General features: G+C 49.7%; 1 protein-coding gene across 13 annotated transcripts in view; it reads left to right on the forward strand.

Moving 5' to 3' along the window:
- The window catches only part of PTPRN2 (protein tyrosine phosphatase receptor type N2), a 692,817-nt gene that overhangs the window by 99,028 nt on the left and 579,037 nt on the right, over positions 1–14,752 (forward strand). The gene's annotated exons all lie outside the window — the stretch shown is intronic.

The following is a 14,752-nucleotide window of genomic DNA, read 5'->3' on the forward strand; positions in this document are numbered from 1 at the left end:
AACCTAGCATTTGCAGATAGAAGCTAATGTTGTTCACTGTTATCTTACCTTGGTTCTTGGATACTGTTGAGACGTGTTGACCTTGGCATATTAGCAGTGCCCAAAATGCAGCACAACTAACTTACCAAAATGCAGCTAGCTGAATGAATTATTAATAGAATCATTGCTATGGGCACTAATTAAGATGAAAATTAATTTCATGACCTGGTATAAGGAAACATCTAATCACATAAATTATCACCATTATAGAAAACCGTTTGCCTTAAGAAGCCACATCTTTAAAAGGGTGGGAATAAACCACCGTATAAAAATTGCTTATCGGGCTTCCCTGGTGGCGCAGTGGTTGAGAGTCCGCCTGCTGATGCAGGGGACACGGGTTCGTGCCCCGGTCCGGGAGGATCCCACATGCCGCGGAGCGACTGGGCCCGTGAGCCATAGCCGCTGAGCCTGCGTGTCCGGAGCCTGTGCTCCGCAACGGGAGAGGCCACAACAGTGAGAGGCCCGCGTACCGCAAAAAAAATAAAAAAATAAATAAAAAATAAAAATAAAAATTGCTTCTCATAGCTATCTAGTCACTGTCCTTGGATACATAGTAAATGCTTATGATATTTCATATGACATATGTTAGGGTTAACAGTGATAGAAAGGTACTATTTAGAATTTTTTTTCAAGATCTTTATTTCAACTAAGTGGAAACCTAAGGAAATTTTATACTGTATTATCACAATAAACTTTTTTGCACGTGCAAATAAAAGAGTAACAAGCTCCGAAAGCCCGTGACATTGTGGGTGCAGTGCCGCCTTTGCTGATGGAGCAGCGGGAGGCGGGTGTGTCCCTGGCTGCCCGGCTCATTGCCGAGCACGCGCTGTCCTGTGACTTTGGCCGCGGTCCACTGTCGCTCTGCGGTGCTGAGGGCCAGTACTGCGTGCTCCTCCCTTTGCCGCCTGGCTGGCTGCCCCCAGGAGATGGCTGTGAGCATAGGAGAGTGTGGGGAGGAGACACAGCTGTCCTCCTCTCCTGCTGCTAGTTCTGGAGCGTACGTCACGGCAGCAAGACGCCGGAACACTGGGCACGTCAGAAATTCCACCGGCCACAAAAGGCTGGGGAGAGGAAGTGCTCCGTAAACAGGTGCAACGTGAATGCATCGGCAAAGATCTTCCTCTTGCGTCACCAAAGGCTGTTGAAAGCAGAGTGGAACCACGTGGCTGGCTTCGGGAGCCCCTCTCTCTTCAGACCCCTGGAGAGCACGTGCTCCTGTGTGAACTGCCTTTTTGCGGGTGATTCTCTGGGCAGTGCACACGCCCACCAGCCTGACTGTTGACCGACGCATAGCCAGGAACGCATAGTCTCCCCAGAGCCCAGCCCAGGGCTCTCCCTGGGACACGGCTGCCAGAGGATGGCTCCCGGGTGGGCCACCTGGTGCCTGCTGTTGCCTCCCAGCCTACCCTCTAGACGGTTGAGGCCACCTAACAGGCAGCATGACCTCATCACACGGTGTCCTTCCCGTCAGCAAGCGTGTGGGTCCCGTGCTCAACGGAAGGAGACGAGGTGAGACCAGGACTTGAGTGAAGTCGGCCCCAGCCCACAGGCCCACCGAGTGAGCTCATTCTCAGCTCAGGCCAGACCCTCCCTGCTGCGTGGGCAGTGATCTTGCCAGATTAACCCGAGTTTATTCAGAGTGACGTGGATAAAGTCGATGAGCCGATGCGCAGTGAGTGAGAGGAAGAAGGAAGATGGCAGATCCCGCTGCCGTCGCTGTGGCGCTGCAGGAGCGGGGTCTCCCTGCTTGTGTATCTGGAGGGGGCACCGAGGGGCGTGGGCCCTTGCACGCAAGCACAGCGCTCTTGTCTACGTTTCCGCCTCTGTTAGAGCAGCGTTTCAGGTTGGTCCTAGCTCTGCCGTCTTCATTTTAATACCAATTATAACATGATTTTGAAAAGCAGCTACTTTAGGAATTTCCTGTATTCCTGTTTGCTGGGAAAATCACAAAAGGTTACTTGATTACAAAGATGGCTGAAAGGCCACAGCAAGTCACATGACTGCTGAAAACAGCGTGACTTGTTAACAGTTTCATTAAGATGCTCCAGATGCGTCGTCAGGCTGCTGAGATGCAGAGGACACAGCTCTCAGCTTCACCGCGGTGACGGCTATGTGGGTGATCTCAGAAAGGACCAAGCAGAAGCCTAAGCCCTCAGCGCTTTCACTGCCACAACTTGAAACCTCGTGGTTCAGTCCCAGTCAGCTGGCAGTGCCCTGCGCGTCTCTGTCCATGGGGGCCGGCCCTGTGGGTTCCTCCCTCCTTCGTGACCTCGGGGATGTCCCTGTCCCTAGGGACGGTGAAGATTGAGTACGGTGATTCCCTTTGCCACGTCCCAGGCGGTGCGGTTCCCTTTGGAGCCTTGCTGTTTCAGGATCTAGGAGGTGAACGGTGCGAGTTACGGTGGAGCTGGCATCGTCCCTTCCGAGCGGGGCTGGAGGGGGAGGGCCGATCACCAGGTCACTGTGGTTCTTCTGTCGTTCCCTGTGGCTCTCCAGCCGGCGTGCTTTTGAAGTGATACTCATTTGAGCAAACCAAGTGTATCATAAAAGTGTCTGTTGGAAGCTGTGGTCCTGCCAGCTCAGCCGGTGCTCACACTTCTGGAAGATTCCTGTGAGTCGAGTGTGTGAGCTCAGCTTTGGACTGGGTGAGTCTTACTGGAGACCTGCCGCCCGCCCCCATGACCTGGGCGACACGGGCTTCCTGCTTGTTCCCCTGCCTTGGTTAGTTGGGAGGAGAGAAGAGAGGGAGCCGGTTTGTTTCCCCTTCCGCGTGAAGGTTCCTGGACCGTGAACTTGCCCCGTGGGTTGCCAGGAGCTGTGGGGGAGGCTGCAGGGTCAGGCGACTCCTGGTCACCTGGGTTTCGGTCCTGCGCACCACGGTGACGGCGCGCCCACGTGTCTCTCCCCGACTGCGGACACCCAGAGCGTCCCCCCGGGTCCTAAAAACTAGTCCCCTCGTTCACTTGAAGCGCAGGCGAGCCCGGCCGTGTGTAGTGGTGGAACCAGCCCCAGGCTGACCGGGCAGGCTTGTGAGGCTGTTACCTTCTGCCCAGATGCAGAGGCCAGAGCTCCTTCCCTGGGGGCTCCGCCCTGGACACCCCCCTGACAGCGGGAAGCACGGCAGCTCAGGCCGGGGGCGGGACTGGCCTCCTGCTTCTTGGCACCGGGTGAGGAAGGGGATGGGGGAGGGAGGGTCACCTGCGGGGGAGGTTCACGGGGGCCAGGCATTTCTGCCCACGGCTTGGGAGGCGGCGGTCAGCAGGACGAGATGACGTCTGTCCAGGGCGTGCAGCTCTCACGCGGATGTAAGATCAGCTTCAGAGGAGGTCACTGTGCAGTAGCTGAAGCTCCAGCTGGGCCGGGACGAGGGGAGGAGGGAGTGACTGCAGCCTGGCTCTCTCTAGGGGAGGGATGGCCGAGTAAGAGGCGCCGGAGGGGCCCGGCCTCCAGGGCTTCCCACCGGAGGCCCAGCAGCAGGGCTGGTGTGGAGCTTGGCTGCAGGCCTGCCCTGGGCAGCTGTCCCCGGCCTTCGTCCGCAGGGCACCTCCCAGCAGACCCCTCTCTTCTTTAGCACCGGCCCGTGTGGCGGGTGGGAGGAGGGTGGTGCCCGATGGCGACGACGGGCACCTCAGAGTCCGGGAGGCGCGGCGTGCGATGCTGGGAGACAGGTGCCCCCGCCAGGAGCACTTCGCGCCCCCCCCCCCGAAGGCTGCCAGCTGCCCCCCCTGGACGGGCCCCGTGGGCCCCGCCGAGCGTTGGGCCTCACACGGTATGGGGTGCTCTGCCGTGGGGACCGTCTCTGCTGAGGGTCACTTGTAGGAAGGGACCCTGTGGGTGCTCTCAAGGGGAGAGGGTGGCCTGCCCCTGAGGGACAAGTGGCTGCCATGCCCAGTGAGGAGGAATTCGCCCAAGTGTGGCTCTAGCAGGCCAGTCCCTCTGCTTTCCTCCCCCTCCCCCAGGGCCCTCCTGGCAGCTGGAAGCGACACAGGTGCTCAGTGTAACGAGCTCCACGGCACGATTAACCAGGTGGGCAGGGAGCAAGCCCACAGCTCTTAAAGATTAATTCTCCATTGACTCATTTTATCCTTTCGGGAGAATTTTTTTGTGTATCGATTTGATGTAAACCACCCCCGCCCCCCGGATTCACGGGCAGCTCGGGCAAGAGGAGGTGGCTCTGAGCGAACCCTTAGGTGCCCTTTGTTGAGAGTTCGCCCTTCAGGCTGTGGCTCCAGCCACAGGTGAGCATCTGGGGGGAGCTGCGGTGATGGAGCGTGTTCTGCGCGTGGGTGCTTTCCATCCCCACGCGTCCAGCGATCTGGCATCCCTCGGGTGGGAAGAAGGAGTTTGCTCTGTGCTTGTTGACCAGGATTAAACAGAGCAGAAAGTATTAAAAAAAAAAGAGGTACAGCTATGTCCCTGAAAAAAAGAGGTACAGCTCTGTCCTGCTTTTTTTTTTTTTTTAATTTATTTATTTATTTATTTTTGGCTGTGTTGGGTCTTCGTTTCTGTGTGAAGGCTTTCTCTAGTTGCGGCAAGTGGGGGCCACTCTTCATCGCAGTGCGTGGGCCTCTCACTATCGCGGCCTCTCTTGTTGCAGAGCACAGGCTCCAGACGCGCAGGCTCAGTAGTTGTGGTTCGCGGGCTCTAGAGTGCAGGCTCAGTAGTTGTGGCTCGCGGGCTCTAGAGTGCAGGCTCAGTAGTTGTGGCTCACGGGCTTAGTTGCTCCGCGGCACGTGGGATCTTCCCAAACCAGGGCTCGAACCCGTGTCCCCTGCATTGGCAGGCAGATTCTCAACCACTGCGCCACCAGGGAAGCCCCTGTCCTGCTTTTTTACTTATCTTTCTGGAAACCCTTTGACATTTTATATTTAAAAAAAATTTCTTTTAACTGACGAATGTGGTCAGTTTTCTTTGGGCCCCTTTCCTCTTATCTCCCATGATTTGGGAAAAATGGAAGTAGATGGAATCTGTTTTAATTTTTCCCAAAATTGAAATGTATTATTTAATTTGTTGATGAAAAAGGAAATATAAGTATATTTCCTTTCATACCTTTTTCATATGCACGTTTCCCATAATATTTCCCATAATTAAAACATACATACAATAAAAAAGAAATATGCTAAATGGTGGACCTTTGGGTTGTACAGAAAGGTGTAAGGAATAAAAGAAAAATCACGCACTTATCCTAAAACCCCAAAATAATCATCATGAAGGACACTTCGGTGAATAGCCTTTCAGATGCTTTTCTGGCACAAAAATGGAATCCTGTAGTTCTGCAAAGTTTTCTTGTCACTTATCAAAGTTTACCCCAGAGGTAAAGTTTACCTCTTACCCCAGTTTGCTGAGTCACGTTCCACTGGCAGGTACTGGCAGGCAGTGCCCATTGTAGGGAAGTGCTGTTATGGCTTTAACTAATTCTCTAGTGATGAAAACTTAGGTTTCAGTGTTCTGTTTCAGCCCCTTTAACCCCTTCATTACCATATGAAGATATTCTCAGCTCAGGTTTGGGGAATCCATTACTTTATTTTTTTTTTTTAAACCATGTCACGTGCTCAGAGAATGGTCTTCTGATCACCACCGCCACCACCGTCATCATCACCCATGTTGAGTAAATCTGGCTGCAGCTGTGTTGACACCCTGAAGGTACCCGTATGAAATCTGTGGCCCTTCACAGGCACCAGGGCCTCCAGTATAGGACCTTTCTGGAGAGTGTGAGCTCTTGGGGGCTGGACCTGGAGGTGTTTGGCATCTGAATATCAAGCCCGTGGAGCATGTGTTTGAGGTGGTGTCTTTGCCTACAAGGAGACAGTTTCTAGTGTGGTTCTCCACCTCTGCGGCTGTGGCCCCCCAGGCTATCCTGGTGGGGTTAATGCATCGGTCTCTGTTCTTACAACTGAGCTTGGGGGGAGTGTCTGATCAGAAGTGGTGACACATTAGAGTGAGAGGCCAGGAAGTTGGCAGGACCCAGTAGGACTCATGTGAGCACATAGAAATGAAGCTATTTTCTAAGTGATTTAATTAGTTATGTCCAGGAAACGCAGGTGGTGTCTCAGCAAGACATTATGGAACCTGAAACCAGCTTCCGCTTGGGGTTTTCCTCGGTGGGTCTGGTCAATTCCAGTTACTCCCAGGACTCAGTATTTCCACTTTGCAAAATGAGTTCCGAAAGACCCAGCCTCCCTGTGAACACTGTGAGATGCACCACCTCAAATAAGCCCAGAGGGCTCTGCAGACCCTGTAGGCCTGTTGTTGGTCTTTGAAAGACATGTCTTGCAATTAGAGCAAAATTATTTCTGTGTCCTACACTTTCTATAACTAATATATTTAATATATAATATCTATATTAACATACACTAAGAATTCACATTGAAAGAATGGGAGATGGGATAGAATAAGTGTTGGCAAACTGTAAATTATCAGATGATAAATATTTTGGCTTTGAAGGCCATGTAAGGTCACCGTCTCCTCCATTTCCTCCAACTCCTTTTTCTTCTTCCCTTAAAAAATGTAAAAATCACCCTTAGTCTAGAGGCCCTATAAGGAGAGGTCAAGGGCAGGGTTGGGTCTGAGGGCTCTAGCTTGCTGACCCTGGTCAGTGTCTCTCCCACGAAGTTACTGGTAGCCGAAGTTCTCCTGAGCCCTGTGTTACTCAGCTGTACATCCAGCTCAATGAGAGTTTTAAAGGATGGTTTCACACAGCATGTATTCATATTTGTCAATTTCCAAGAAAATTTACAAGAATCAGAATTGAATTGCACACTTCTCCTCTTGGACATGATGAGCAAGTTTGAACAGATCAGATTTCCTGCAGAGAACAACTAGAAAACCTGGATAAAATACATAGGACATCTGTTTGAAGGCATTGGGCAGCTTTTAAATCAACCAGGACTTAAGAGGCCGAGATCCCACAGAGAAGGGGCCAGAGGAGGACTGGTGCTGTGTTTCTGGGGAGAAGAGGCTGAGAAACTAGGCAGGGGTTGTGGGGAAGAGGCATGGAAGAGAGCAAGAAACCAGTAGGGCATCCTGCCATGTCACACAGTTGTGAAGTCCTCTGGCTCCCAAAGAGAAATAGGTACAGAGAAGAGAGGCCAGGGCCTGTGGCTCTCTCCTTTCAGGTGTTTGCCCAATTATTGGGTTGCAGGGCTAAAGCCTGATCAGAAAGGAAGAGAGGAGCAGAGCAGAATTTTTGGCTGTCTCATATATCCAAATAGACAAGACTGGAGTTCAAGGACTTCTAAGGAGGAGAGGTCATAGCCCACACCCAGGCCTCAGCTGAGACTCCTGAAGAGTTGCACCCCAGGCGTGTGTGTGACCCTGAGGTAGAATGGCCCTTGACAAGATGACAGTCCTGTCTTGTTGGCTTAGTCCTTGACTGGATTAAGTGACCTGCGCCTGGTCTGGCTGCCTAACCAAGGAGGAAGGTAAGGAGATAAAATCACCCAGAGCTGCTGCAGTTTCATTCATGATATCTGGCATTCAGTTGTCAAGAATGAATGACCAAAACCAATCACAAAAATAGGTGATAGAAGAATGTCCACACACAGTTCCTGTACTTATCACACTCAGATTTTAAAATAACTGTGACTGATATGTCCAGGAACATAGGTGACAGGATATAAACTTTTACTGAAGGAATGGATTCTAGAAGTAAAATAATCAAATGGAAATACTTGCACTGGATTTAGGAACTTAATGATGGTGTAACAGGAGATTGGACACAGCAGAAGAGGGGATCAGTGAACTGGAAGTAGGTCAGAAGGAAATAACCAGGCAGAGCAAATGGATAAAAACTACAGGAAAGAGTGTATGAGACAAATGGGACATGTTGAAAGGTTTGCTATACGTGTAGCTGGAGTCACAGAATAGGAGAGAAAGTGGTGCAGAAGCAATACTTGAGGAGATAATGTCTCAGATTTCTTTCCAAAACTGAAGAAAGACACCAAAACTTGGATTTTAAAAGATTTACTAAATAACCATTTTGCAGGTAAAAAAGGTTGAATAAAGGCAGTGTTTTATGGTTCAACCCCATAGAATGAATATAAAGAAAACCACACCTCTGAAGACCATAGTAAAATTAGTGAAAACTAAAGTTGAAGAGAAAATCTGGGAAGCGACATTACATTCTGTTAGTTTTACATTCCATTCCATAGTTTCTGTTCTGTTTGAACAGAAACTATGGAAACCAGAGACAGTGTAAAGACAATTCTGGTGTGGTGAGAGAAACAGCTCTCAGCCTAGACATAGAATATTCTCTGAAATTATTGTTCAGATATAAAGGTGGCGTAATTATATGTCGAGACAAACAGAGCTTGAGAGACTCCATCAGGAGAAGACTCTCAGTAACATGTAAAGGGAGTTCTTCTGACAGCAGGATGTGAAAATGACGAGGTGCAGGAAGGAGTGGGGAGGGGCCGGTGGCAAATACACACAGACATGGGCCTCCTGGGAGGTAAGGTGTCCTCAGGTTCTAGCACCACCTGAGACATGATGACCATGCTACACTGGAGTGAGTCAGGGACCATGCTGTAATTTCTAAGGTGACCACAGAAAGAAGAGCTAGCAAGCTGAGAAAGGGGAAAAAGGAGTAATAGAAATACTCAATCCAAAAGAAGGCAATAAGAGAGAGAAAGAAAGGACACATAGAGCAGGTGGGACAAATAAAAAACAATGATGAGGTGGAGGTGCAAACCCCAATACACCAATAGCTGTATTGAAAATAAATGGGCTAAATATTCCAACTGAAAGTTAAAGATTGTCATTGAAAAACAAAACCCTTTTATATGTTGCTGATTACCACTTTAGCTTCGGGGATATAAAAGATTGAAAATAAAAGAATGGAAGAGGATACCATGAAAATACTCACCTAAGGAGAGCTGGCATAACTATACTAAAATACAAGTAGATTTTAAGGTAGGAAACATTTTTAGAGATAAAAAGCTCATAATAAAACATGAGGGTCAGTCTGCCAGGAACATGCAGTAATTATACATTTGATGCCCCTGATGATATAACTTCAAAATGCATAAAGCAAAAATTGAGAGAACCAAAGGCAGAAAAAATGTATAATTACAGATTTTAGCATATTTCTGTAAATAAGTGGTAGAACAAATGGAGCAAACAATAATCCGTGAAGATAAGAAGATGAAGAACAGGATGAGCGCACCTGACCTAGCAGACTTGCGCAGAGCCCTGCACCCGTCCGAATAGAACACACACTCGGCCCGTGTGTGCGGAATATTACCAAAACTGATCAGATGTTGGGCCAAAAAAATTCTAAAGATTGAAATCACTCACAGTAGTTCTATGACTTAAAGAATTAAGCGAGAAATCAATAAAGATAAGTAGAAAATCCCTAAATGTTTGGAAATTAAGCAGTATTCTTCTAAATACCCTGTATATCAAAAAAGAAATATCAATAGAAATGAGAAAATATCTTGAGCTGAATGATAATGAAAACACAACATGGTAAGATTTGTGGGATACAGCTAAAGCTATGGTTGGAAGGAAATTATCTTAAATGCTTTATTAGAAAAGAAGAAAAGTTAAAAATAAATAATTCAAGTATACATCTCAAGAATTTAGAAAAAGAGCAGGAAATTTAACTAAAAAAAAACAGAGGAAGGAAATAATAAAGAACAAAAAATACTGTAGTAGAAAAAACCGATGTACAGCAGAGAGAATGCAAAGCCAATAATTGGTTCTTTAAAAAGATTTTAATGTTTATTTCTGGCAAGACTAATCAACAGGGCTTCCCTGGTGGCGCAGGGGTTAAGAATCCACCTGCCAACGCAGGGGACACGGGTTTGAGCCCTGGTCTGGAAAGATCCCACATGCCGCGGAGCAGCTAAGCCTGTGCGCCACAGCTACTGAGCCTGTGCTCTGGAGCCTGTGAGCCACAACTACTGAGCCTGTGCTCTAGAGCCTGTGAGCCACAACTACTGAGCCCACGCACCACAACTACTGAAGCCCGCATGCCTAGAGCCCATGCTCCGCAACAAGAGAAGCCACCGCAATGAGAAGCCTGCTCACTGCAACGAAGAGTAGCCCCACTCGCCGCAGCTAGAGAAAGCCTGTGCGCAGCAATGAAGACCCAATGCAGCCAAAAATAAATAAATAAAATAAATTTAAAAGAAGACTAATCAACAAAAGAGAGAAGGACCAAATCACCAATACCAGGCATAAAAAGTGGACATCACTATAGATCCTACAGACATTAATAAGACAATGAGGGAATATTGTGAACAACTTTTGCCTGTAAATTCAGATAAAGTGGCAAAGCTAGGTATGTAAACTCTTCCCCCATGATTCAGCAGTTTCACTCCTAGGTAAATATTCCCAACAGAAATGCATACTTAGTTGTACAAAGGGCACATACAAAGATGTTCCATATCTGTGAAAGCTGAACATATTCATCTCTTACGGTCCAGTAATTCCACTCCAATTATATACCCAGCAGATGGTGACCAAGCGGGGCAGGGCGTGCTCTGAATTATGGGTCTGTGTCTGAGCGTGTGCATTCATTCTGTGAAAGCCATCAGGCTGGACGCTTCTCATTTGTGCACTCTTTGGAATGCATGTTATATTTTAATAAAAAGTGGTTTGTTTTCATACCACTTTAAACATATTCCAGGGGCCTTAAAATATATTGTCTCAGCTGAAACTCACAAAAAACCTTCGTAGGAGGAGACTCCAAGCCTTAAGTGACCTTCATTCTCACCAGTTAGGGGGCGTCTGAGCCAGCTCCAGCGTCCCAGCCCCAGCCCCAGCTCCGTCTGCATCCCTCCCACTCTTCAACATGGCCTGGAAACACACAGACAGACTCATTTTTTCTAGGCTACATGTTTGAATTCTGATGTGTGCTCCCTTTATGAGGGACTGTTGTTTGCAGTCTACCCCAGCTTGTTAAGGTTGGGTGCTCATTTAGGGAACAAATCCACTGTTGCTGAACACCTGTCCCGTGTCGGCCACCGTGCAGACACCTGCATGCATCACTTCTGTTGGTCCTCTCCATATCACTGCAGGCATGGCCGTCTTTCTTTTCTCCCTCACATTTCGTGAAAGGTACTCGATCCTCTGGGGAGTCTGGAGAACATTCCGTGGTCCTGGCGGCAGTGATGGGTCAGGAGGGGTCATGTGACCCCCACTATCCAGTCATGGTGAATTGTAGGAGTTCCCGAGAATGCTGGGGGAAGAACCCTGTTTCTGCTCAGGTGGACAGGACAGCAGGTGTGAGAGCTGTGCAGCTGTCATCACCCAGAGGAGGGAGCCTGCCGGTGAACCCCGTGACACAGTGAGCGGATAAGAGAGGGAAAGAAAGCAGACTTGAAAACACAGCGGAGCTGTTGCATGCAGCTCCCTAAAATCAGCCCTGTCTTCTGGACGCTTTAGTTACGTGAACCAACACATTCCCTGATTTTAAGCCAGTTTCAGTCACATTTTCTCAGATTGGCAACTGAAAGTGTCTTAATTGATACAGAGGCGGAAATTTTAATCGGTTCTGATTTGTTCAAAATTGCACAGCTAACAAATAGCAGAGCCCAGAACTGGAGCTTATGTTTTTCCCAATCCAAGGCCCCTTTCCACTGAACCACCCCCGTCACTGAAGTGCAAGGAGCAGGCCCTCTAGTGCAGTGGCCTCAGTGCACGGCGCCCAGAGCTGTCCCCAGACAGCCAAGCCACCGCGAGCCCGGTTGCTAGAAGCTTTCTCGGCTAAATGAGTTCCACATAAAACATAGGCCTAGACATCACCCCTCTGGGTGGGAGACCACACTGCACCTTAGCAGGGGCTGACTGCGTTCCTTGGGCAATTACAATTCAATTTGATTCTCTTGCCTATTGGAGTCCTTACAAGATATTGTTGTTTGATAAAACTCCATGTTGCGCGAGTAGGTGTTTCTGCCTCGTGTTGTCCGCCGGGTCTGGGGGTGTCCTTAGTCTCTGTGCCCTGTGGAGCCTTCCTGTTATCCCCTCGCCCACCTCCCTGTAAGTGATCGCTTTTGCCCTCGAGCGTTTTTCCTCGGACAGGACTCTGTGTTTGGAAGGCTGTGTGTGTGCATCTGAGCACTGGGGGACCCGAGCCACAGGTAGACGGGACTCCAGGCTGGGAACGGGTGAGCCTGTGGGGCCTGGGTGGACCTAAGACATCTGTAGACGCTGAGGAGCTGGATGGTGGGAAAACCACGGGAGCCAGCGAGCGCTGGGGGCTCCCGTCAGCCTCCAACCTGTGCTCTCTGCCCACACGGCCTTCCCTGGGGTTTCTTGGTGCCCCGTTTCTTCATGGGTCTCCTGCAACGTGCCATGCTTCTGATTTAAACATGCTCTTCCTGGAGACGCTGGGGAGCCCATGCTGTGGAGAGAGGCTTGAAACTCAGTTCTGGGTGCTCTTGGCGCTGACGACCCCCTACCCCCAGGTGCCCGGGACTCGGGGATGGCCGCTCACTCAGGTGTCCGTTACCCACAGACAGAGTATTCTCCAGGAGCAGAGCAGTTGTGAGGACGTTACGAGTTAGTAACTAAAATAGCCAGAGCTAGGAGTCAGACCCTTGAGTACAAGCCCAGGCTTTGTTGTCGACCAGCTGCGCGCCCCAGAGGGATCCGTGGCCCGGTTAGAGTTTGTTAAGCGCGCCCTCCTGCCTGCAGTGAGGGGTGCTGACACCGGGGGCCGAGCACACAGTGGCCGATGGTTGCAGGTCAGCTTGTTTCACTGTAATAGTTCCTTTTATTGCTGTAAAAAAAAACCAGCTGTCTCTATTGGAAAGAACTCTGAAAGAAGTGACTAAATAAAATGTAAATACATGGGCGGAACTTTCTGAGCAAAATCAGGAATGATAGCTGTAATCCAGTTGTAACTCCCTTCCTGTTGGATTTTGTTTGCTGCCCGGCCCTGCAGATCTGCCTCAGCCCACTCAGAGGGCATTTGCTAATTGGGAATGACCTTCCTATGCAAAAGAGAGGCATGGCAGGGTAACCATGAGCACAGGGTGGTGCTATGTGCCTTTAAGATGATAGTTACGAAGAGTTTTCTAAGGGCAAAAGAAACTTCTCGTGGCATAATGCTAAATGAAAAAGGAAGCTGTACAATTGTACAAATAACGTGACCTCAACTGTGTGAAGAAAGCCTGAATGGAAAGAAAAGGAACTGTGCCAGATGGTAACAGCAATTCTTCAGATTGGTGGGGTTGTGAATACTTTTACTTTTCTTCTTTACAGTTTTCTGTGTGTGAACAAAAATTCTTTAAAAGGACAACCTTTGACAGGACTTTCAGGAAAGCCTTCCTTAAGGCTCTCACCACCTCTCTCTCTTTCTGAGCCGTAGGGAATGGACCCTTTTTCTCTTGGATGCTCTGTGAATTACACTGAATCTTGTATGCACTTAACCACCGTATGCTACCCTATTTGAAAAATGACTTTCTTTCACTTTGGCCTAAAACGAAGTGCTCCAGCTCCTGTGTCCCTCTCTTAGGAGCCAGTTTCATACGTGGCCCCAGGTTAGAGATGGGTTTGTTGGGTTCCATAACACCTCTTTTGAACACTTGGTTATCGGTTAAGAGAACCACTGAAATTTGGAGACTAAGCAGAACTTAAGGTCTAGGCAGAATTATATACTGAGGCATCAGCCTCTCTCCTGATGGCAAATCAGACAGGACTTTTCCAGTGTATCGTTCCAGGTTCTAGCTGCAACCAGCAGATGGGATCTGCTCTCCGAAGCCCTTTTCCCATGTACTTCTAGCAGCAGGCAGCACGGCCCCGAGGGGTTGCCTGTCTGCCTCCACCCAGCCTCCCTCCTGTGTGGCGTCTCTGGCCCGCACCCGCTCTGTGTGGATCTGGACCTCCCCCTTTTACCCTGCTGTGTCCGCTTGGTCACCTAGTGTGTCCAGCCCACCTTCCCAAGAGCGTCTCTCTGATCCCAGGTTCACAATGACAAAGCCTAGTGCGTCTCCTCTGCACCCCGAGTGCTTGCACGTACCCCTAGGTCAATGCCTGTCTCGTGACATTTTGTTGTAATGACATATTTGCACCTCTTTCTCTCTCTCTCTGTCTCTCTCTCTCTCTCTCTCTCGGCTGCTGTATTGTGCGGTTTCCAGAGATGCAGAAAAAACTGTGTGTGTGTGTGTGTGTGTGCGCGCGCGCGTGTGCAGATATTTATCTTAAAGGACTGGCTCTGGTGTCTGTGGGACTGGCAAGTCCATACTCCGTGCGGCAGGCCTGAGGCTGCAGAGCCCCAGCAGGAGGGGACGTTGCAGTCTTGAGGCAGAATTCCTGCTTCTCGGGAAACCTCAGTCCCTGCTCTCCAGGCCTTCAAATGAATGGACGAGGCCCAGCACGTTGTGGAGGACCCTTTACTTACAGTCAGCGGATTGTGGATGGTAATCACATCCACAGAAACCTTCACAGCCACACCCAGATTAGGGTCTGTTTAAAGAGCCAGTGCGACGGCCTGGACCTGCACAGGACCGCGCGGGAGCCCCTCCGGTTGCCCGGCGCGTGCAGGGGTGTGAACAAGCGCTGCGCCCACACCCTGCTCTAAGGACTGCTGCTGCTGGAGGAGGGCTCCTGACAGCGGCGTCGCACTTGCAGACGTGTGTGCAGTCTGTTCTGTGTGCTCAACACGTGCTTAAATTGGGCCAGAGACCCGTTGAGAACGGAATCAGGAGGGTCGGTTCTTTACTCATCTTTGTCTCCGGCGGTCCTGGACTCTCTCTGCTCCCACGCA

Source organism: Orcinus orca, chromosome 9 (genome assembly GCF_937001465.1).
Source record: "Orcinus orca chromosome 9, mOrcOrc1.1, whole genome shotgun sequence".
Classification (NCBI taxonomy): domain Eukaryota; kingdom Metazoa; phylum Chordata; class Mammalia; order Artiodactyla; family Delphinidae; genus Orcinus; species Orcinus orca.